General features: G+C 39.6%; 1 protein-coding gene across 4 annotated transcripts in view; it reads left to right on the top strand.

The window, feature by feature from the left end:
• Positions 1-25,594, top strand: part of ARHGAP18 (Rho GTPase activating protein 18) — a 156,526-nt gene that overhangs the window by 53,740 nt on the left and 77,192 nt on the right. The window contains exon 1 of one of the 4 annotated variants that reach the window (XM_049900518.1): positions 2,703-2,838. The exons of 1 other annotated variant lie outside the window; for it this stretch is intronic. The gene's annotated coding sequence lies outside the window, so the exon portion shown is untranslated. Of the gene's footprint in view, positions 1-2,702; positions 2,839-3,568; positions 4,244-16,126; positions 16,545-25,594 lie in introns of those variants that run through there. 2 more of the 4 variants (XM_049900536.1, XM_049900527.1) reach the window with 2 other exon arrangements.

Here is a 25,594-nt window from a genome sequence, read left to right as displayed (position 1 = left end):
TTTCAGTAACTGGTATCGTTGTGGTTTGTTATTTAGGCTAGCTGAAGGATTAGTAGGTTGGGCTGTCAAAGTTCACAGAGTGAAAATAATTATCAATAAGGGAGTATTTATTACCCCCCCTTTTTTTTTTATTACCCTAGTGATAAAGTTGAAGAGTAATGTGTCTTCTCTGTCATAATAGCTTCTGCCCTAATGGAGTGTACTTGGTTATGCTATTTCGTGACTGGGAATCTGGAAACTGTTCTGTAGGACTGGCGCAGTGGATTAACTGCCTGTATGTTACTGGGCGGGAAACCCTGGTGGCGTAGTGGTTAAGTGCTATGGCTGCTAATCAAAGGGTCGGCAGTTTGAATACGCCAGGCACTCCTTAGAAACTCTATGGGGCACTTCTACTCCATCCTTTAGGGTCGCTATGAGTCGGAATTGACGGCATTGGATTATGTTACTGGGCAAATCATCCAGTTTTTCTCATTGGCAGTATTTACATTGGCATAATTAAGGGCTGAACTGTATCAGGCCTGGGAAACAAAGGATAAGATTTCATGTAGGACTTGAACCTGGTTCTTTATCTTTGTCTCTAGAAAAAAAGAAAGAAAAAAAAAAGTCACAGAAAAGCAGGAATTGGATTGGATTGTTTGTACTTATTACTTGTGGCTTTAAGCACATTGTTGTATGCTGGTAGAGTCAATAGTAATTAGTAATTTTAGAGTAAGGAACCCTGGTGGTGCAGTGGTTAAGTACCTGGCTGCTAACTGAAAGGTTGGTGGTTTGAAACCTTCAGACGCTGTGTGGGAGAAAGATGTGGCAGTTTGTTTCCATAAAGGTTAAAACAACCTTGGAAATCCTATGGGGCAGTTCTCCTCTTTCCTATAGGGTTGCTATGAGTAAAAATTCACTTGTTGGCAATGGGTAGAGTATTTGCTGGTGTTCCTCTTGTGAGCCACCAATGAAGCTCTGAACTCCATCACAACTAGAGTTACCCTTTCTGAGGACAGATTTCAAAGCCGTTTATAATGTAGAGGCTAAGAGCATGGGCTTTAGGACCACATGGCTTGGGTTGCATCCTGGTTACCCTGGGTATGCTGATGAATATCTCTGTGCATCAGTTCCCTGAGCCTTAAAATTGGGATAATAGTAGTGCTTGCGTCATAGTCTTGTTGCAGTAATTGTTCCTAGCAAGAACAAATATTCTTTTTGTTATTATAATGGAACAACTGGATGGCATAGATAATAAAAATTTAATTAACACTTAGACTGGAAATGCAGCGTGAGAATTTCCCTGCCTTTTCAGTACATTTGGAGTTTTTAATTTATTTATATATTTTTTAAGAAACTGAGATGTTGAGATTAAGAGCTGTCAGAGCTCATCAGTACTGTGCCTCATTCATACGTTCAGTGTAGCCTTGCGTGCTTCTCAGTATTTAAATGGTGCCAGCTGATTAAGGCACAGAGGCAAAGAGAAATGAATCTTGTGTAAGATGGTTGTGACCTGGTCATGATGTTAACTAAAGGGCTAACTTTAAATGGGACTTGGTAGATGTGCCCGTGAAGCTGAAAGAAGTCTTGCACATATGAATTTGGTGTCACTAGAAGGAAACAGCTGACTGCACCTTTGCTGTAGATGGAGGCGTTTTTTACATATGAAGATGCTCGAGCCCTTTGGTGACTCAATTATTTTTTCCTTTTAATTTTTTGTTGATACTATGTGTTTTCAGTAATGGAGGGCATGCTGAATCATTGAGTGTGTCTGAATTTTTGGTAGGTAATACGGTTTTTGTTTTATGCCTCATATCATAAATCATACATACCCGTGGAGTCCAGAGGTACATATGTGTACCTCCGGTGAACATAAGTTCTACCCCCAGAGTCCAGAGATACATATGTATACCAAATAAAAAAATCTCAAAATGCATGTTTTTGCTACCCAAAATTCAATGATTTGGTACCATCTCATGTAGTACTCTGTAAAAACAGTACTTTGCAGCACATACCCTTCCCCACCCCCGACTCCTACCAGTTTCAAACTGTTATATAGGGCCCTGCCTGTTTGGCAGTGTGTACTGTCAGTGGTAAAATAGCTTCTCAATGAACCCCAGAGGCAGAAAAAATTAGGTGGTAACTATATGTACGGTGGGTCACGAAACAGTTTCTGTGTGCTAATGTGAAGGACATCTGCACTAGAAAAACAAAACATCGCACCAGAGACATATTGGAGCAGAATTTAAGGCAAGAGGATGACAATAGACAAATTGCATCTACTTCAAAAGGAGAGCTCGAGTTTACACTGAGTGTTTGTTCTAAGGAGCCGAGAAGCAGGCATCTTGCCCTGATGGGCCCTTCAGACTGAGCTGCTGTCATTACCAGAAGAGCAGCCTGTCCTTGTCTGCTGCGCTTTCATCTTTTTGCCATATTTGTATTCATGTGCACTATCCCCCACAGAAGAAAGCACAGCTTGATATTCCTGGCTTTTGCTTCTGAGACCCGCGTTAAAAGTATTTTTTTTTTTTTTTTAAAGTGTTTTAAGGCTTTTACATGGGATGGTACTTACGCACAATGGTTTTTAATTATTTGCCATCTAATTTAGCAAAACACGTTCAGAGGGCCTTATGCCTTAGGGAGCAACAGCTTGCATAGGTCTTGGGAGGGGCTTTTGGTTGCAAGGCGTCTGCATTCTGGGTGTGTGCTTGGCAACGCTGGGCAGTGACGTCAGTGTCACCTGGGAGACAGAAGACACAGAAGACTGCTTGGTGGAAACAGCATATTTCATCAAGCTTGGTTGAAACCAATTCTAAACAGGCCCTGAATTCTGCACCAAACTTCAGGAAAGTTATTCACTGGGTGAGATGGGGGATGAGGAGGTTGGGATGGGCTGAGGGTGGAGAATGGAATGATGCCCTGCACCTTTTTTGCGCTATTGGCTGGGGAGTGTTTGGAGTCAACAGATGAATCTCATCTTGCTACCAATTCAAATCATAGACAGTCACAGCTGGAAATGCCCTTAAGGAGAGAAAACCTTGTTCTCAACCCCCTCATCATATAGCTGAAAAGACTGGCACACACAGAAAAGGTGGCCTTCCTAAAGTTCAGTAGCTGCTTGGTGGAAAAAAAAAAAAAAAAAAATTTTTTTTTTTTTTTTTTTTTTGAGGCCAGCCTAAAATTCAGGCCTCTGACCCCCTCGAGGCTCTGGTGACCTCTGCCCCTGCCAGCAGTAGCCTCTTTTGGGCTTTTATTTTATGCTACGTTTGTTCACAACAAATTTGTTTCTGTTGGTCAGCATCCTTGAGTTTTAAGGAAAATGTGAATTTCTCTTAATCATCAATGCAAGTTCTTTACATCTTTAATGGGATTCACTATAATCCAAAACAACCAAACCCAGTGCCATTGAGTCAATTCTGACTCATAGCGACCCTATAGTTATTTTTAAAAGATTTTGCTTCCTCTTTTTCTTCTTGGTTCAGTTTTTATTTAATGTACTTAAGAACCATTGTTTACCTTTATTATAGTTCTCTTTTTTTTTCCAAACATACAGCTTCCTCCTAGCTACACACAGATTCTTTTATTCTATTTAAATGTCGTTTTCTGTAAGACCTTTTCACTCCCATGGGTTTTTGTGTGTGTGTGCTTTAGGTGAAGGTTCACAGAGCAAATTAGTTTCTCATTGAACTATACACATATTGTTTTGTGACATTGGTTGCCAACCCCATGAAATGTTAACAGTCTCGCCTTCTCAACCTTGGGTTCCCCATTTCCATTCGTCCATCTTTCCAGTCTGCTCCTGCCTTCTCATCCTTGCACCTGGGGTGATGTACCCATTTAGTCTCATTTTGTTTTATAGGCGTGTCTGATCTTTTGTTGAAGGGTGAACCTCAAGAGTGACTTCATAACTGAGCTAAAAGTGTGCATGGGGGCCATACTCTTAGGGTTTTTTTCATCTCTTTCAGATCAGTAAGTCTAGTCTTCTTTGTGAGTTTGAATTTTGTTCTACTTTTTCTCCAGCTTTTTCTGGGACCTTCTATTGTGATCCCTGCCAGAGTAGTCAGTGGTGGTAGCTGGGCACCATCTAGTTGTACTGGACTCAGTCTGGAGAAGGCTGTGGTAGTTGTGGTCCATTAGTTCTTTGGACTAATCTTTCTTGTGTCTTTGGTTTTCTTCATTCTCCCTTGCTGCAGATGGGGTGAGACCAGTAGATGTATCTTAGATGGCTACTCAGAAGATTTTAAGACCCCAGATGCTACTCATCAAAGTAGGATGTATAACATTTTCTTTATAAACTGTGTTATGCCTATTGAGCTAGATGTTCCCCGAGACCATGGTCTCCACAGCCCTTAGCCCAGTAATTCAGTCTCTCAGGGAGTTTAGATGTATCTCTGAAGCATCTATGACTTTACCTTGGTCAAGTTGTGCTGACTTCCCCAGTATCGTGTACTGTCTTAACCTGCACTGAAGTTACCGCTTGTCTATTGTCTAGTTAGTGTTTTTTCCTTCTCACCTCTCCCCTCCATCATAACCACCAAGGATTGTTTCTTTCTGTGTATAAACTTGAAAAACTTGAGTTTTTATAATAGTGATCTCATATGTTATTTGTCCTTTTTGTGTTTGACTTATTTCACTTAGCATGATTCCTTCCAGATTCATCCATGTTGTGAGATGTTTCACAGATTTATAAACATTCTTTATCGTGGTATAGTATTCCATTGTATGGGTGGACCATGGTTTATTTATCCATTCATCTGTTGATGAGCACTTGGGTTGTTTTCATCTCTTTGCTATTGTGAATAATGGTGCAATGAATATGGGTATGCATATGTCTATTTGTGTGAAAACTCTTATTTCTCTAGGATATATTCCTAGGAGTGTGATTGCTGGATCATATGGTGTTTCTATTTCTAGCTTTTTAAGGAAGCACCATATCATTTTCCAAAATGGTTGTACCGTTTTGCATTCCCCCAGCAGTGCGTAAGAGTTTCAGTCTCCCTGCAGCCTCTCCAACATTTATTGTTTTCTGTTTTTTTGATTAGTGCCAGTATTGTTAAGGTGAGATGATATCTCATTGTAGTTTTGATTTGCATTTCTCTAATGGCTTGTGATCTTGAGCATTTCCTCATGTGTCTGTTAGCCATCTGAATGTCTTCTTTTGTGAAATGTCTGTTCCGATCCTTTGCCCATTATTTAATTGGATTATTTGTCTTTTTGTTGTAGAGATGTTAGATTACACTTCTTAAAGTTATCTTTCTAAAATACTCATTAGATTGCACATTTCCTTGTTTAAATGGCTTCACGTTTCACTGCTTTCATTCCAGATTGCTCACTCTGGCAAGCAAGGCTTGGCCCTGCACAATTTGGTTCCAGCCTTGCTTTCCAGATGCTAATCCAAATATCCCTCATGGGATTGAACCCCCTGAAAGTCAGTGCAGTCTCTGCATGTGTGTCCACTCACAGCTCCGCACACTCAAGTGCTTCTCTCTCTTTGTTCAGATGCTTCCGTCTCCTTGTCACTTTCTACCTAGCAAAATACTGCTTAGGCTTCAAGTTCCAGCTCATATCACTTTTACGTGAACCCTTTATTTAAGAAGTCTCTCCGTTGTAGCCTCTGATTTTCCTAATTTGTGCTCCTGGAGCAGTAAACACTTACAATGCTGTGTTGGAGTTTGTTGTATGTGTATTTTTATTGCTTTCTAAACCCCGTGCTTATCTAGACTAAATACATCTGGATTTGTAGTTTAGCATACTGTGGAGTAAAGTAGACTTTCTCTAAATATTTGTTGAATCAATGAGGACACAAATATTCTGTAGACAAACAGGCACTAAATTTGCATGTTAGAAGTGGGAGGGAATTGCATCATTTGTATATACTGGAGTATACAAGGAAAACATGCCTACCGCCTCATTCATTCTGGTGCTCTGTTGCCATGCTATGCCACCAGCCCCCTGTGGCAACTGAACATTTACAAAGTGACTGGTCCAAATTGAATTGCGATGTAAGCATGTGTAAATTACACACTGGATTTGGAACACTCGAAATGAAAAAAAAAAAAGCTCTTATAATTTTTATGTTGATTATGTGTCAAAATGATACTTTGGGTATACTGGATTAACTCAAGTATGTTATTAAAATTCATTTCACCTCTTTTTTTTTTTAATATGGCTACCGGAAAATCTAAAATTACTTTTGTGGCTCGCCTTTTATTTCCTTTGGACAGTACTGTTCTAAAATAACAATTTACCTATAAAATTTAAAACAGCTCAGGGACGTTTTCTTCTACTCCCCTCCCGCCCCATATTGTGCTTTTTAAGATTCTGTCGAGTATTTATTGTATAGAGTTAGGTTCTCCGTTATTTTAAGTTACTAATTTAGGAATAAATTAGTATGCTAATTTAGAATAAATTAGTAAGAATGAGTTCAAAAAATTAGAAATTAATTTATGTAAAGATCCAAAAATCTAAAATCTATTGCCATTGAGTCAATTCCGACTCATAGCGGCCCTAAAGGACAAAGCAGAACTGCGTCATAGGGCTTCCAAGGAACACCTAGTTGATTCAAACTGCCAACCTTTTGGTTAGCACCCATAGCTCTTAACCCCTACACCACCAGGGTTTCCCAATGTAAATATATTACTACTGAATTCAGTTCTTTAAGTTACTATCTCGTCTTTACTGAGTAACCAAAATAAATCTCAGGACCCTTGCCATATTTCAGATATTGTTGTTACCTGTAGATATAAAACTCAAAATGTTGTTTTATTACAATTTTTTTTCCTATGACCTAAGGAATAATAAGAAATGGAAAATGAAGTATTTTAGTAAAAAAAGTAGAACTCACATCCTCAAACCTGCTTCCCTCATAGTTTCTACTGCTGTTGTAGGTGCAAACTCATACACATTGCATGCCATCATTAAAACCTTCTGTTTCATCAAATTTTTAGTGTTCAAAGCATAAAAATTCTATAACTTAAAGTTAAAAAAAAAAAGTCAAGTGTCTAAGGTAGTTGTTTTTCTAAGTTTCTGTAGTCATTGAATCCTTTCCCGGTACATCCTTAAATGGATCTTCAAATATAAACAAATCAGAGCCAGGTTGCTATGGTTGAGGAGTAAGTGGGGGACTCAAAGAGGCCCCTCCCTGCCACCTTAGCTGCTGCTTCTTTCCCACCATAACCACTGAGGCACCTTGAGACATTATTTTAAAAATGCAGCACTAAAGCAAAGTGTAAGGCTCCCATAAAACCCATTGCTGTCAAAGGCTAAACAAGGCTATATAGGTGATAAATCAGTGTTAACAGATTGTTGTTGTTAGCTGCTGTCCAGCTGGTCCCCAACTCATGGCAACCCCACACACAATGGAACGAAAAAAATGCCCGGTCCTGTGCCATCCCCATTGCAGATTGTACCACCGTGATCCATAGGGTTTTCACTGGCTGATTGCCAGGCCTTTCTTCCTAGTTCGTATTTGTCTGGGAGCGCCACTGAAACCTGTTCAGCATCATAGCAAATGCTATGGTGGCTATGCGTGAGGTGCCTTGGCTGGGAATCAAAAACCAGAGTCTTCTGCATAGAAAATGAAAGTTCTACTGCTAAACCACCACTGTTTCATTAACACATTCGAGTTCTATAATTTTTAAAACTGGGAAAGACTTGAGGTGAATGTACAGCGCTCCCACAAGGATCATAGAACTGGAGACAGGCCAATACTTTTGTCTTCCAGTCAAATCTTCTTTCCTACACTATTCTGTGATAATAGCCTAAGAAATATTCTTTCTTGGGACACTAGTATGACTTAATGATGGCAAGGCTTCAGGTGTTGCCTGAACCTGTCAGAGATAAGTGAAGGTATGTCTTCTATGACTCATGGAGCAATAGCCCAATGTGGGAGAGTTAGGTGGATGCTCAGGAGATAACTTACAGTGTCAATCTCTCTTCCCTCCTCTGTCCTCATGTCATTGCTTATTGTTAGCTGCTGTCCAGTCGGCGGGGGGGGGGGGGGGGGTGGTGTCTTGCAGTCTAATACAGCGCAGATGGAAAGATCCTCTTTTAATCATTGTTCTCACAACACTTGGAAGCTTTTTGAGGAATAAGCACTCAGAAGTGGAAGTGAATGGCCTTCAACAGTAAATGAATTTCTTCTGGAGAGAGGAACTGAAATGTATTTATGATGCAGATGGTTTCCCTGTGTTTGAATGCTCATCCTTGTCATGAGATTCATGCTTAGAAGCAAATTATCTCTTGAAATACTTGAGTTTGAGATGGTTCCACTAGAGAAATTACTTCTGTTTGGTCTGACCCAACATGTGTTATTATTTTTTATTTCAAGAATAGTGACAATGAGTGTTTAAATGCCAGTTCACTCCAATCAAGCAAACATGCAAATTACTTCTCTCTCTGATCCTTAGTTACTACTGGAGAGACTGAATTAGTTAGCCTCTCCTTACCTTTATTAGCATAATATTAAAGCAAATGATCAGCAAAGGCTTTTTTCAAAAAGGTAGCAGAGCCATGGAAAGCAATTATTAACAGTGCTTATTTCCTTGATAAGGAAGAAAAAACGTTTATGATTAGGCTTTGAACATTGCTATCTGTCCCAAGGATTGCCCGCCTGGGTTTAAACGGGTACCTGTTTCTAAAACTGATGTCGGTTTGAGGGTTTCATTTGTAGAGCAAGAGCCAACCTGAAAAAGGCCCAAAGGAAGAAAATTCAAAACAAGGATGATACGCTGTCACCTGTTGGTAGTTCCTCATGACGTGGATGCTAAGGACATTAAGCATGTGTACCAAACATGTATTTCTTAAAAAAAAAAATGCTTTTTAAAATATAGGAGTAAAAATCAAGGAGCTGATATTCATTAACCAACTCAAGATATAATAAAGGACTGACTTAGAAGTATTCCCAGCAAAGGGGTTAATATAAAGAGGACACTATTAATTCTTTATTTACTCAGAGGAAATGGGCTTAAATTAGAGGAAAATAGAATTGAATCAACAGGAAGACATCATTGGCTCTGGGGAGAGTTTTATAAAATTAGAATGGAGTTTAGCAAGAGACTGGAATCTCCCTTCTTAACTCCTCTTACTTATACAGAATTTTTTTTTTTTTACACTGCCTTTGCCTATGTTTATTTAACTGGAAGTAAACATTATTGCATCCCCTGCTGTCTGTATTACTCGTATAAAACCGAGTTTTCATCAAGCCCATTTTGACTCATGGTCACCCCATATGTGTCAAGGTAGAACTTTGCTACTCAGGGTTTTCAATGGCTGAATTTTTGGGGAGTAAATCACCAGGCTTTTCTTCTGAGGTACCTTTGGGTGGACTTGAACCTCCAACCTTTCGGTTCACAGCTGGGCTCATTAACCATTTGTACCACCAGCATTCATGTAGCATGAAGCAAATGCTGGCCCGTATTGTTGTTTTTCTATATGATTTACCTCTTCCATTGGAATGTAGACTTTTGGAGGTCAGAGATGAAGCTCAGTGCTTCTTCGGACTATGGACATCAATATGTATAGTGCCTTGCAAATGAAGATTCAGTATTTGTTGGATGAATGTATGAATCACAACTCTGTGATCTGTTCCTTATTAACAAGCAAGAGCTCAAAGTTTCTCATCTCGCTCAAACAAAAGATTGAAGTACAGACTCCATTCCAGTTCCATTGTTCTTTTCAATGTCTACTTCATCACTTGACACTGAGAACCTACTTCATTATATAGATTGATTTTACTTCTAAAGAGTAACTGCAAATTATTTTTTAAAATTAAAATCTGTACATGAGTACAGAATTCCTACTGATATCCATGATGAAAGAAGGCCAATGAATAAACCTATACGTAGTTGTTCAGTGTAACATTCCAATCACAAAGCCATTGGATTAAGAAATTAATATTCCTGTATTAGATTGTCATCTGAAAGTAAGTTTAGAGGTCTCACAAATATTTAACTTATAAAAGCTGTGCATTTCACTCTATGGAACTGGGTTGAGCAAACAACTGAGATACTTTATTAAGCGGGAACCCTTAAGAGTTGGCACTTAAACGCCTGAGTTTAAAAAAAAAAAAGAAGAAGAATAGGAAAAAGTTGTAAGCCTTGAATTTTTACCTTGGATCATCTGACAACCTAGGTCCTTTTGAAGACTTGTCTTGGCAAGATAGTAAAGGAAGTTCATCTTTGATGCCATCCACATGCTTCCTGGGCCCCTGTGCATGTGGTGCGCACTGCACAAATAGTGCCTTCTGCCCTGGGGAGCATTACATGTTCTCAATTCTTTCAACTTCTCCTTTTAGAACTTATGCAGGCCCTGTTCTTGTCTCTAGAGGCTCTGCTCTCTATTCAGTAGTCTACCAGTGAATCTATTCTGAACTGTTAGCTGTCTGATGTGCCTCTCTGAGACAACATAGTTCTTTCTTTAATCTTTCTTTTCTGGCAGGTCGGGACACGGGCACCAGACCTGTCTGGGATGTGCAGTGCTGTGAGCCTTGGCCAGTGCAGAATGTGGGCTCAGGCAGATGACCCAGCAGGCAACTTCTGGGGGAGGAATAGAAATCAATCGGCCTGGGTTGTTTCATTGTAGGGACTGGGCACAAAGAATATGGCTATGTATGGAGCAATGAGGAAAGCAGAGAACACTAACAACAAAAACAAACCAAACCAGGGGAGTTGATTCCGACTTATGGCCATTCCATGTGTGGCAGAGTAGAAATGTGCTTCATAGGGTTTTGCAAGGCTATGATGTTTCGGAAGCAAATCGCTAGACCTTTCTTCCTAGGCAAATGCTGGTGGCGTAGTGGTTAAGAGCCAGAGCTGCCAACCAAAAGATCAGCAGTTCAAATTCACCAGGTGCTCCTTGGAAACCTTATGGGGCGATTCTGCTCTGTCCTGTAGGGTCATTATGAATTGGAATTGACTTGACGCCAGTGGATTTTGGTTTTGTTTCTTCCTAGGCAGCTCTGGGCGGGTTTAAATCACCAACCCCTCAGTTAATAGTTGAGTACTTAGTTGTGTCACTCAGGTACTCCTAGAGAAGAGATAAAAAACAACAGCAGAAAAAAAAAACAAACAACTGGCTGCCATAAAATCGATTCTGACTCATGGCAACCTCAGCTTATACATTACAGAGTAGAGCTGTTCCACAGGACTTTTCTTGGCTGTAATCGGAATCGACTCGATGTCATTGGGTTAATCGTTATGGAAATCGATTGCCAGGCCTTTCTTCCATGGCACCAGTGGCTACTGTCAAGTCGATTCCGACTCATAGTGACCCTATGTGAGAGAATTGTCGCATAGGGTGTTCTTGACTGTAATCCTTATGGGAGCAGGTCACCAAGTCTTTTTCCCTCAGAGCTGCTGGGTGGTTTTGAACCACAAACCTTTTGGTTAGCAGCTGAGAGCTTAACCGTTAAGCCAGCAGAGCAAAGTGTTTGCGCCACCCAGGGTCCTAGAGGAGAGTAAGAGGTAGAAATCCTTGAGCTGGATGTCAATTTAGCATCAGCTTTTTTTCTTTTTTTTTAAATAGTGCTAATAGCTTTGGCTGTGTCTAGGGAGGGAACTCTAAACATTAACTTCTTGTGAACTTGACCTGTTTACAATTCCCACATGTAATGGCATTTTAGAACCAGACTCCATATTGCTCTCGGTTAAGTGGGAATTTTGCTGTTCCATGTAAACAAGTAAGCAGTAGGGTAGCAGGAGCCTGGTGATGATCCAGAGACCCAGGGGGTTCCTAAAAGAACTGGGGCAAGGATTAAACTAGGACAGATTTAGAAACTTCCAGCTTGGGGGCTTTATTCCTCCCAGAATTTGATGTGTCTGTGAGCAGCATGAAGGAGCCCTGGTGGTACAGTGGTTAAAGCTCTTGGCTGCTAACCAAAAGGTCGGCAGTTCAAATCCTCCAGCCACCCTGTGGTAGAAAGATATGGCAGTCTGCTTCCATAGAGATTTACTACCTTGGAAACCCTATGGGGCGGTTCTACTCTGTCCTGTAGAGTTGCTATGAGTCAGAATCGACTCGATGGCAGTGGGTTTGGTTGGTAGGTAGCATTTTCCACAGCCCAGAGAAAAATATTTCTTCCAGTGGATGCATAACTGTTGGGTAATGTAATAATGCTAAGCAATAGGATTAGTTATGTTTCGTCCTTATTATTTTTTTCTTTACTTTCTACATTGCCTCCCCTCACCCCTCGGGGGTTCCCGCAATTCCTTTCCACAAAGCCCTTGTCTAATCCTCATGGCCTAAAAACTTGTGGGCCCTGATCCTGTCCTCTAAACAAAGCTCAGTGACTTTTACTGAAAACTTTTTTTTTCCCCTTCAGATGTTAAGATTAAAGTCCTGCACCCCAAGCAGCATTTAAAGATTGGAAGTAACCTTTCATTTTTCTGGGTCAAGTATACTGTTATAACTGTTAGCCCATGTTCTTCTCTTATATTTCATGTTTTTTTTAGGCTACTTGGACTCACATCTGTCTTGTGTTGCTTAGCTCAGATTCTAAAACATGCCAAGATAAAAGTAGCCTTAGATAATCTCATTTTAAAAGGAAACTTTGCCCTGTAATATTCAGATATTCTCCTTGTGAATGACTGCTAAAGACTTTTAGTGGAAAACATTATGGATGAATTGCTTCTAAGCTTGGCTAAATTATTTGATTAGGTGGAAATTATTTCTCTACCTCCTTTAACCCCTGGTACCGCTGACTTCGGATGGTGCAGAGGCAGGCAGTATTTCATTCTGTTGTTCATAGGGACACTATGAGTCAGAACCTACTTGATGGCAGCTAACAACAACAGAGCTGATATTGAGCACCTGGCTTATAAAAATACTTCTTGGCCTTCAGTACTTATCACTGGAACATTTATAGTACTTGAAGGTCATTTGTAGCTACCCATAAAATTGCACTTTGCAGCCTAAGGGAAGCAGTTTCCCCTCCCGCCATTCAGGTGTTTGCCATTCTGTTGCTGTTTTAATTGTTCTGTTACCATTATAAATATCCTTTTCTTTTTTATTGTCTAATGTGCACACAGACACGCTTTCATTTTTAACATTTTCTTCCCGTCTTTGCTTACTGCCTTCCTTTAGCCAGTGGGAGGTTGGTTTTATTCCTCTGCAGCCCCAATGAGATTTGAGATGATTTCTCTACTTTATTGCAATAATCACAAAGAAGAATTTAATAATAACGTCCATGTCTGTTCCACAGTTTGCTGTGTATTGAGCTTTAGTTATTATCCAAGAGCCTTTTTTTTTTTTAATCTTACTTTGCCTTGTGTCCATGTGGTTTTTTTTTAGCATCAGCAAGTTGATGTTAATTTGTATATAAAAATCTTGCTGAAGGGCAAGAGTTTTGTTCATAGGAAATAAATAACACCAATAGTATGTTCAGGACTTGGCTTAGGCTGGGTTCTCTAGAGAAATAAAACCAGTGAAGCAAATAGATAGCTATAGATACAGTTATAGATACAGATAGATAGAGAAAAAAAGAGAGAAAGAGATTCATCGCGAGGAAATGGCTCACGCTATTGTGGAGGCTGGTAAATCCCAAAATCTGTGGGTCAGGCGTCAGCTGGAAACTTCTGATTCACGTGGCTGCAGGGGCTGACAAACCCAGAATCGGCAGGTCAGATGGCAGGCTGCAGGCTGGCAGAGCTATGAAGCGGATAAACACTGAAGTTAGCAGGTCAGATGACAAGCTGTTGGCTCAGATCCCAAGAACCAGAGGTCAACTGTTGATGAGCTGGAAACAGGATCCAGAGCAAACAAGCAAGCTTTGCTAGAATATCCATATATGTATATATAAGTATAGGGTGCAGGCCATACCCTCGAGGAAACTCCCCTTACAACTGATTGGTTGATAACATCAGATCACATCTTAGAGGTGGTTCACATTCTATTACAAAATGGAAGATAATTACATCAATCACAAAATTGAGGATAACTACATAATACTGAGAATTATGAGACAGCCAAGTTGACACATAACATTAACTATCATAGTGTTTTATCACAGCACTATCACAACATTAAATTTTAAGAAATATTAATATTCATAATTTTGTGTTATATCAATAAGTATTTTGTTACTGCCTGTGTCATGGCAGGCATTATAAATCAATAGAAATCTTCTTTATGAGCAGAGGGATATTATAAAATTATGGTTTGTCATCAGTCAGTACTCTGAATGAAATTCCTGGCTGACGTTTAAATGCCATTCCTGAACCCAAGATTTTGAAGCATATTGTTTAATTTTGTATGCCAGGAATTTTGTACCTTGGTTTATCTGTTTACAGTAATATATGTTTAGGGAATGGATTACACCTGAACATAAAGAAAACAAAATCCTTAGAACTGGACCAGTAAATAACACCATGATAAATGGAGAAGAAATAAAAGTTGTCAAGGATTTTGTTTTAATTAGACCCACAAACAATGGCCATGGAAGCAGCAGTCAAGAAATCAAATGACGTATTGCCTTGGGCAAGTATGCTGCAAAAGACATCTCTAAAGCATCAAAAAGCAAAGTTGTCACTTTAAGGACTAAGGTACACCTGATCCAGGCCATGATATTTTCAATCACCTTATATGAATATGAAAGCTGGGCAATGAATAAGGAAGACCAAAGAAGAATTGATGCCATTGAATTACGGTGTCGGTGAAGAATATTGAATAGCTCATGGACAAATCTGTCTTGGAAGAAGTATAGCCAGAATGCTTCTTAGAAGGGTGGATGGCGAGACTTCATCTCATGTACTTTGGACATGTTATCAAGAAAGACCAGTCCCTGGAGAAGGACATCATGCTTGATAAAGTAGGTCAACGAAAAAGAGGACAATCCTCAATGAGGTGGATTGACACAGTGGCTGCAACAGTGGACCCAAACATAGCAACAATTTTGAGGATGGCACAGGACAGGCCAGTATTTCATTCTGTTGTGCATAGGGTTGCTATGAGTCAGAACCAACTTGACAGTACCGAACAACAACAACAGCATGTTTAGGGAATACTGGTAAACCATAGTGATGAGCTTCTGAAATAATAGGCATGAGAGTTGGCTTGTAAGTGATGAGTTCAAAAGAATCAGGGGAGATATGAAGACCTTTTGTCTTGATTAGGGAATGTAGTTCTTTATTATATCACAGAAGATGTGTTGAAAACTTGATAGATTCCTCAGAATGGAAACAGGATCACAGCTTTCAAATGAGAAGGCAAAAATTTGATTTTACAGGAGCAATAAAAATAAGTGAGTAGAAGACTGACAAAAATTTGGGTGACTGATACCTGCCTTTAAGCCACATGACTCTTGTGAAACAAGAACCAGGTACTAGACATATATGGTAAAGAAACTGGGCTCCGTCTCAGGGAAGAACACCCTGGGTATAATGGACCAGTGAGTAGACTTCAGGCAAATCCAGGAGGACTATCAGAAACAAGCCAGGGAAAGGGTGGTATTCTAGGAAGAGGTAGAGAAGCAACCTCATATTATTGGCCTGAATCTAGAGAAATTATTATTTGAAGTGGAGGAGGTATGGGGGCGAGTTGGTGGCAGATGCAATAGCAGTAAGAGAAGGAAGTGAAATTCTTACTGAGAAGGGATGGTGAACCACAGTAGGACCTTAAAAGTGTGGGGCAATGCTAAAGCAGGGTTTATGACCAGGAGACCCAATTTGGAAAGTTGTCTAGGCCACTGAGAGGAACTGGAAAATTCCACCCATACCTGGTAGTGTTATTTATGATCAACCTCACACAAATGTTTTGAAGAGCTTGGTCAAATAGACATCTCTAATAAGATGCCAAACACTGAATAAACATTTGATAAATATCTTTTAGTTGTTTCAGAGACTAAAGTAACAGGATGGAACCAGAGAATGTGTACTTGTTTGTGACTTAATATTAGTTATCATCTGATACAAAATCAGCCCTTCCTTTTGTTATCTATCATTCTGTTCCCTCATAAGGACTCCTACTTTCAGACTAAATAGCCAAGACTTGAGTCAGAGATACATAGAACAATTACCCTGTTAGCTTTAGGGTTTCCTGATGACTGATATTTCTTTACTGTCTACTTTTAATGCCCCTGTCTATTCCTTTGTGGTTATGTGCAATTAAAAAAAAACTTTGAAATGAAAATGAGGTTATTGTTTCAGAGAGAGCAATAATTCAGTAATTAATAATTCAACAGTTCGCAAGCATCTGCTATGGCAAGCAGTTTCTCAACCCAGGGACACCAAGATGAAAAAAAAACAAAAAACAAACAAAACGTGGATTCTTGCCCCCAGGAATGTACAGCTTATTGGTGGAGACACAAATGTGGGCAGGGCATCACCATGCAGGATGTGGTCAAGGTTGCGGGGAGACTGAAGAAGAGAGGAAATGTCTTTCTTTATTCCAACCCCCACGGGGAAAGGTACCTAGACATGAAATTTAGTAGTGACAGCTGGAAAATAGACCAAATTAGAGAGCTTGTGCTTAACACGCAAAGTAGCTGCTGGTGTTTCATCTACTGGTGGCTCTGCAGCTGAGCAGAAGAAGGAAAGGAAGGAGTCCTGGAGAAGAATTGGAGATACACGTGTCAGGTGGGTGCAAGTCATGGTGACAGCTAACTGAATGAAATAGGTATGAGAACTCCATTTGATATGCTTTGAGTCAGTGTTCTGAGATCCTTTGTCAAAGCTCTACTGAAGATACCCTCACCCTCATCGTAGATGATTTTGACATTAAGAACCTGCGGCTCCCATTTGGCCACTTTGAGTTGTCTCTCCAAATGAGGGGAAAAAAACAGCCTCCTGAGAGAGATTAGGTGAGCTCAGGACCAAAGAGGATTTTACTCTACCCAGGACCAGAGATCAAACAAGGAAAAGACCTGTGCCTCGTTGCCAGTGATAATACGGAACTTTGTGTGTGTGTGAACCCTGTGTCTGTGCTTATGTAAAAATCTATTATTCTGGGTTGATTCCAACTCACTGCAACCCTATAGGACAGAGTAGAACTGCCCCATATGCTTAAATGGGAGTGAGTTTATTTTTGATTTGCCTTGCCCGACTCTTGACTTCCTACTTCTTTCTGTTTTGAGCCCTCCCTCTCTTTTCTACCAGACATAATGGTGGTTGCTACCTTGTCTCTATTCAATTAGTGATGTTGAATAAGTGTGCTAAAACAGTAACTCTCTCTCTCTTTTATATATATATACATATACACACACACACACACATACATATATGCATATACATACACTCACACACACGCATACATATATATTTTGTTGTTAGGTGCCATCAAATTGGTTCCGACTCATGGTGACCCTGTGTACAACAGAATGAAATCCTGTGCCATCCTCGTGATCATTGTTATGCTTGAGCCCATTGTTGCAGCCACTATATCAGTTCATCTCGTTGAGGGCTTTCTTCTTTTTCGCTGTCCCTCCACTTTACCAAGCACGATGTCCTTCTCCAGTGACTTGTTCCTCCTGATAACGTGTTCAAAGTATGTGAGACAAAGTCTCACCATCCTTGCCTCTAAGGAGCATTCTGGTTGTACCTCTTCCAAGACAGATTTATTCGTCTTTTGGCAGTCCATGGTATAGTCAAATTCTTCACCAACACCATAACTCAAAGGCGTCAATTCTTCACCAACACCATAACTCAAAGGCGTCAATTCTTCTTTGGTCTTCCTTATTCATTGCCCAGCTTTCACATGCACATGAAGTGATTGAAAACACCATGGCTTGGGTCATGTGCACCTTAGTCCTTAAAGGGCTATTTTTGCTTTTTAACACTTGAAAGAGGTCTTTTTGCAGCAGATTTGCCCAGTGCAATATGTCATTTGATTTCTTGACTGCTGCTTCCATGGGTGTTGATTTTGCATCCGAGTAAAATGAAATCCTTGACAACTTCAAACTTTTCTCCATTTTTCATGATGTTGCTTATTGGTCCAGTTGATGTTGAGGTGTAACCCATACTGAAGGTTGTAGTCTTTGATCTTCATTGCTAAGTGCTTCAAGTCTTCTTTCTCAGCAAGCAAGTTTGTGTCATCTGCATATGCACATTGTTAGTAAGTCTTCCTCCAATCCTGACGCCCTGTTCTTCATCATATAGTTCAGCTTCTCCATATATATATATATATATGGAGCCCAGGTGGTGCTCTGGTTAAGAGCTTGGCTGATAACCAAAAGGTCACAGTTTGAATCCACCAGCAGCTCCTTGGGAACCCTTTGGGGCACTTCCACTCTGTCCTGTAGGATCACTATGAGTTGGAATCAACTCGATGGCAATGGATTTTTTTTTTTGTATGTGTATATATATATATGTATATATATATATATACACACACATAGTGTTTATATATATATAAACTGGTTTGCTATGTTTTCCTTTCTTTAAAAGTGATGAAGTTTTCAAACCTAGCTCTCAAGAGAATATCACTAATGGGCTTCTCCTTTCTCAGTTTGCTTAGGTAATGTTGCATAAATAGAGACTAGTCAGTTCATTTGCACATTGTTTTGCTGTGTATCAGTAATGAACTAAAACTTGTAATGTGGCTGCCAAATGTTAAAAAGAATGTCTATAGTTGTACAAAGGAGCCCTGGGGGTACAATGGTTAAGTGCTCCACCGATAAATGGAAAGTCAGTTGTTCAGAGCAAACCCACCAGTGGCTCCTAGGGAGAAAAGACTGGTGATCTGCCCACATGATGATTACAGCCTGGTAAACCCTATGGGGCAGTTAGGGTCACTATGCGTTGAAATCGACTTAATGGCACACAACAACAATAGCATAGTTGTGCAAGTGTCAAGTCTGATTTTTTTTTAAGAAAAATGTTAAAATACTACTTATTTTCATAATTCCTACCAACTTTCAGAGACTGATGGGGAAACAGCAAGGCTTGCCCTAGTGTCTTTTATTAATTTTCATTATTCATTTATTTATTTTTTACACGTAATTTTAATTATAGGAATTAGTGACAGAATTCAGAATACATTTTCCCATGTTTCCAATTTCTCTGTGTTTTAAAAAAGCAAGTTCAAAAAGACATTTTGGGAAGGAAAGATGGGACAGAGAGAGCACGTGCAAGTTATTGAAAGGTGTCGATTTGTGCTACCTAGGAAGTGTTCAATAAATGTTTGCTATTGCCTTCTTTAAGAGTCAGATTTGTCATTTGAGGAAATATGGCCTAGGGCAAGAAGAACTGAGAAACCCCAGCTCTCACTACTACCATTTGCTATCCTTGTGATGGGATTTGGATATATTGGAGGACACAACCAAAGCTCGCTGTGTAAATGGATAAAAGGGAGCCCCACATATGGAAATGGATGCAAAAGGCAACCTGGGTCTGCTCACCCATCTCTCCCTCCCCACCAGACCTAGACTTGCAGGGCAGAGCTAGCTGCTGCTTTTATGTACCCCTCTCTTCACTTTGACAGGCCTTGGTCCCTCTTGGCTTTGTGCTCTAGTGCTCCTTACATATAATATCCATCCCTCTGAACCAGCTACCTCATATGCAAAATAGCAGTATTACCACCTCTGGAACCATGGTGATACCGTAGTTAAGTGCTGGATGCTAACTGAAAGGTCTGCAGTTCAAACCGACCAGCTGCTAGGTGGGCGAAAGATGTGGCAGTCTGCTTCCTCAAATATTTACAGCCTTGGAGATCCTTGAAACTATTGCCCTTAGATAATCTTTAACCCTAAACCAAAAAAAAAAAAGAAAATCCCCTGAAGTCTTCTTAAAACCAAACAATAGTTTAGCTTAACTAATAAAGTATGTCTTTCTTGAGCATTATGTTCCCTAAGATCTATTTATATGGGATCAGAGTGACAACAGCAACTTAAAAGATTAAATGGGAAACTTAGTGTAACCAAGTGAGGGTTCTTGTCCTGTCCTATTAGCTGATTGAAATAAGACAGACACCACACCACCAGGTGCAAGGGAAACAGAAAGTGGAAATGTATAGTTTGTGCAAACAAGGAGCAACATGGGGCTTAGCAGCCAAAGACCACGTGCTAGCTGTCTGAGGGGGTTGGGGAGCTTTTTCATTTCCAGTGGCATCTGGGGGTTGGGTTTGGTGCCCAGAATTCTCCACGCTTAGCCCTCCCATGTCCACATTTGGAGGTCTGGATGTTAAATCATGTTGGTGATGTTCAGGTCCAAGGGCAGATTGAGGACACAGCTCTTCAGGTCCTGCATGCTCCAAAATCCTGGTTTGTGCATGCGCTGGTTCTGGCACCAAATTCAAACTGCAGTTAGGGCAGCAGCATGGATGGGTCAAACTGCAGTTAGAAGCCGTGGCTTGGCGGGCTTGGGGTGGACTGCAGTGGAGCAGGGGAAGTCTCTGTGGAGGCTTCATTAGGAGGCAGTGGGTTTACGTTAATGGGGGAAGATCAACTCAGAAAAGAATGGTTGCACAACTCAAAATATGTAATCAATATCATTGAATCGTACATGTAGAAACTGTTGAATTAGTGTATGGTTTGCCGTGTATATTCTCAACAACAAAATGAATAAAACTAAAAAAAAAAAAAAAATTATAGCCTTGGAAGCCCTGTGGGACAGCTCTACTCTGTACTATAGGGTAACTATGAGTTGGAATCAACTTGATTGCAGTGGGTTTGGTTTGGGTTTATTACTGCCGCTTCACCCCACTGGCTCCCTTACATTGTGATGATCAAAAGCAGATGGACACTCTTTGAAAGATTACAAAGCAGTATACAAGATGCTAAGTGACTTATTTTTAAGGAAAAGGAAAGCTGAAAGAATTAGTATATTTAATTTTATTTTTCCAAAAAAAAGAAACGGATAAAATAGGCAAGAAGTAAGCTTACATGAAATGTGACAATTAAAGCGATAGTCATTGTGTTGGGTGGAAGAGATTAGGACTCCTTTCTCTGGGCTTTGGTGGCTGCCTGGGTTTGGGGAGGGTGGTGTGGTATTGCTTTCTAATCAACTTCTTACTGCTTTCAGGCATTGTCCATGTTCTTTTTTCCTGGATGTCAGAGCTACTTCTAATAATTACTGCTTTCAGCTAAACAATAGTAGGCATTTACTTCCAAGGGGGAGGGGGATGACTTTGGTCATTCATAGGCTACAGCTTTTCATAATCATTCAAATTCAGCATATTCTGACTGACAGGCCATTACACAGTATTAATAGCTTCACCATCTCATGATGACAGTGATTGCTTCTTTAATAACACTGCAGAAATGAAAGAGAAAAATCTACACATCAGAAATGTGTTGTTTTTGTTTTGTTTTATTTTTGCAACGTAGAGATAATGTAAATGGCGAAGCCAAATGAGTTTTTTAAATGATTTTAAAAGTTTAATTTTTTTCAAAACAAAAAATTTTTGAGAAAAGGGTTATATTTGAAGTCATGCTGGGGCATGATATAAACTATTGTTTAAAAAGTGCATTGGAAAAGGTTTCTCCTGCATTTTAAAGAGGTATGGTTTGATTCCTAAATGTACTTTTTTTTTTTTTTTTTAGAGAAGTGTAGGGGCCATTTAAAAATGCTAATCATAGATTACATCAAGAAAATGTCTTTTGGTTTTGCTATGTACAGTACAGACTCAGAATGGTTGGAATATTTAGTGAGAGAAAAGTAAATTCTACCCTTTGTTGTCTATTTGGTATAATAAAAAGACCACTGAAGAAGAAATAAGGACACTGACCTTGGTTCTACCATGACTTTGCTCTGTGACTTTGGGGAAGAATTAATCCTGGGGCCTGGTTACCTCATCTAGAAAATGATGGGATAGGTTTGAATCTCTAAGGTCCAATCCCATTCTAAAGTTTATGCTTCAATAAATGTGGCTTTCTCTAAAATATACTTAGTCATTATGGTTGATGATAAGTCATGATCTGGGTAAGAACTTTTTTTTTTTTTTTTTGCAAGTTAAAAACAGAACAAAGACAAAACAAAAATAATCTTTATTCTGTCTTTACATCTCCCGACTCAGTCACTGTTTGTCATCCATTGGAGATAGATGTAGGATAGAAGTGTGAAAGAAAGCATAGCCTTTTTTGAAATAATCTTATAAGGAAAATAAAGCAAAACAAAACAAACAAAAATAAGTTCTTGCATAATAGGACTTTAAGGAAGCTGACTTTGGGACACACACAAAAAATGCCTATGAAAGGGACAGAATTAGGATATAAGCTGGATATGAAGTGTAGCAACTGAACTCTTAATAGGATTGCTGTTTTAGCTGCTGTGATTTGGCCCCTGACTGATGGCAACCCCACACACAACGGAAAGACAAACTGCCAGATCTTGTTGTGATCCCTAGGGTTTTTGGCTTATTTTTGGATGTAGATCACCAGTCCTTTCTTCCCATTTCCTCTCAGTCTGGAAGCTCTGCTGTTACCTATTCAGCATCATAGCAGTGCGCGCGCCTCCACTAACAGACAAGTAGTGGCTGAGCATGAGACGCATTGGCCAGGAATTGAACCCAGGTCTCCCACGTGGAAGGTGCAAGTACTACCACTGAACTGCCACTGTCCCCTTTTTTGTTAAGATAGGGTACAAAAATGTAGAAGTTAGGCCAGATACTTAAATATGAGTTCAAAGAAACATTCTAGTTGCAAAAAAATCTGCCTTGAGATGGTTGCAGACCGAGGGCACAGATAACAAAGGGACATTAAAGAAAATGCATGTCTTCAAATACATTGGCCAAAAAGAAACCTACAGAGAACTTCTGCCAACATTTGGCAAGGCAGGAGTTTTTCAATGATGATTTCCATTATTATAGTTTAAAGATGGATATGCCATTGAAATAAGTCCCAGTTTTGATGGAAGGCTGCAAAACTGAACTAAAATAAACAAAAAAGTAGGTCAAGAGTCAGTAGGAAAACATGTCTTTGTCTCTCAGTAGGGCTTGCTGGAGCATTGCCCACAGAAATGAAAAGTAGTTTTTCGGATTCATTAGGTAGTGTTTTTAAAAAATTCTAGAGCAATTCTTTTAAAAGTGTGGTCTATGAAAATCTGAGGGTCCCCAAGACCCTTTAAGGGGTCTAAGAGATACAAACTATTTTCATAACAACACTAAGAGGTTATTTGCCATTTTTACTCTTATTCTCTCATGAGAATACAGTGGACTTTCCCAGAGACTGCATGACATGTGATATTGCAAAAGATTCAATGAAGAAGCAGATTTAAAGAATCTAGCTGTCTTCTACAAAGCCAAACATTAAAGATATATTTTTTAAAAAGGTACAACAATGCCATTCACTGCAGTATTTTTATTGGAGGAGGGTGGGAAAGAGTTATTTTTTTCCAAAAATATGTTATTTATGTTAACATGTTTATCACTCTTTTTAAATAAATTGATATTTAATTTTTTTTCTGTTTTAATTGCTAATAACATAATATCAATAGATATAACCAACATAAGCATAAGCTGTTTCGGGTCCTTAGAAATTTTTAAGAGCGTAAAAGTGTTCAGTGACCAAAAAGTTCTAGAGGGTAAGTAATTCCTCTGAACCTTGGAAGGAGGCAAGGATGATCTTATTCAACTCTAGGAGAGACAGTTATATATAGTCAGCAGTATGAGTATTAGTAAAGATACTAGCTTGAGTACCCTCTTAATAGTTGGCATATAAGACAATTCAATAGAAATTTTAGGTTGGTAACTGTCATGGATTGAAATGGGTCCCCTCAAAATATGTGTCAACTTGGTTAGGCCATGATTTCCAGTATTGTGTGGTTGTCCTCCATTTTGTGATTGTAATTTTCCTTTGTGTTGTAAATCCTAGTCTCTGCCTGTGGTTACTGAGGTAAGATTACATTACGTTAAAGAGAATTAGGGTGGGATTATAACACCCTTACTAAGGTCACATCCCTGATCCAATGTAAAGGGAGTTTCCCTGGGGTGTGGCCTGCACCACCTTTTCTCTTACAAGAGATGAAAGGGAAGCAAGCAGAGAGCTGGGGACTTCATACCACCAAGAAAACAGCACCAGGAGCAGAGTGTGTCCTTTGGATCTGGGGTCCCTGAACCTTAGAAGCTCCTCGAACAGGGGAAGATTAATGACAAGGACCTTCCTCTAGATCCAACAGAGAGAGAAAGCCTTCCCCTGGAGTCGCCACCCTGAATTTGGACTTCTAGCCTACTAGACTGTGAGGAAGTAAATTTCTCTTTGTTAAAGTTATCCATTTCTGGTATTTCTGTTATAGCAGCACTAGATGACTAAGACAATAACTCACAACAAATCTGTGAGAGCAGTAGTCAAGGCTGTTGTTATTCTTTCCATTTTATAGATAGGAATAGTGAGAGTTAGAGAAGTTAAGTGATTTTCGAAAGATTATGGAGATAGGTGATAATTATGACTCCCAGTCTAATATGTTTCCATTTCATTTTGCTGACACCAAGAATGATTGCATTGATACTAGAAAGAATCATCAATCAGTTTGAATCCATCTAGTAGACCACAACATAGTGCATGGCAGTCACCATTTTTTTGTGAAGAATGAGCTGTTTGACCATTTTAATATCTTCTATGACAACAAAACAGGAGTTCCTGGGTGGTGCAAACTTTTAATATGCTTGGTTACTAATTAATTGAAAGGTTGGAGTGTCAAGTACCCAGAGGTGCCTTGGAAGAAAGGCCTGGCTATTGACTATATTTTTATGCAAATAATGAGCTCCTTCTACTTTTGTTTGCAAACCGTGCCCTCCCCTGACCAGGTATTTTTGTAAGCATGCTATGCTTTTTTTTTTTTTTATAGCAGTATGTAAATAAAATAATCAGCATATTACACTTACGAAAATACCTCAAGGAGAGGCGTGGGCATGGTTGGCAAACAAACATAGAAGGCATGAGTTATTTGCATAAAAATACTTCCAAAAATCAGCCATTGAAAACCCTATGGAGCACAGTTCTACTCTGACATACATGGGGTCACCATGAGTCAGGGCTGACTCAGAGGCAACTGGTAAAAAATGACAAAATAAATAACCTAATAGCCTGAACTCAAGAGGTAGCATATGATCAAGAACCAATGGTATGGAAGGAAAGAGTCCAAGCTGCAGTGAAGGCATTGGCAAAAAGCCAGGCTCCAGGAATTGATGGAAAACCAGTTGAGATGTCTCAACAAACAAATGCAGCAGTGGAGGTGCTTACTTGTCTATGCTGATAAATTTGGAAGACAGCTACTTAGCCAACCAAATGGAAGAGATCCATATTTATGCCTATCCCTAAGAAAGGTTACCCAACAGAATGGGGCAGTTATTAAACAATATCATTAATACCACACACAAGTAAAATTTTGCTGAAGATCATTCAAAAGTGGTTGCAGCAGTACATAGGGAATTGCCAGAAACTCAAGCTGGATTTAGAAGAGAATGTGGAACGAGGGATATCATTGCTGATGCCAGATGGATCTTGGCTGAAAGCAGAGAATACCAGAAAGAATTTTACTGACTATGCAAAGGCATTCTACTGTGTGGATCATAACAAATTATGGATGACATTGCGAAGAATGGGAATTCTAGAATGCTTAATTGTGCTCATGTGAAAGCTGAATATAGATCAAGAGGCAGCTGTTCAGACGGAATAAGAGGATACTGTATGGCTTAAAATCAAGAAAAGTGTGCATCAGGGTTGTATCCTTTCACCATACTTATTCAATCTGTA

The sequence above is a fragment of the Elephas maximus genome, chromosome 1 (genome assembly GCF_024166365.1).
Source record: "Elephas maximus indicus isolate mEleMax1 chromosome 1, mEleMax1 primary haplotype, whole genome shotgun sequence".
NCBI lineage: Eukaryota > Metazoa > Chordata > Mammalia > Proboscidea > Elephantidae > Elephas > Elephas maximus.
Note: the sequence above shows the minus strand (reverse complement) of the source record. Positions and strands in the feature narration are given on the sequence as shown.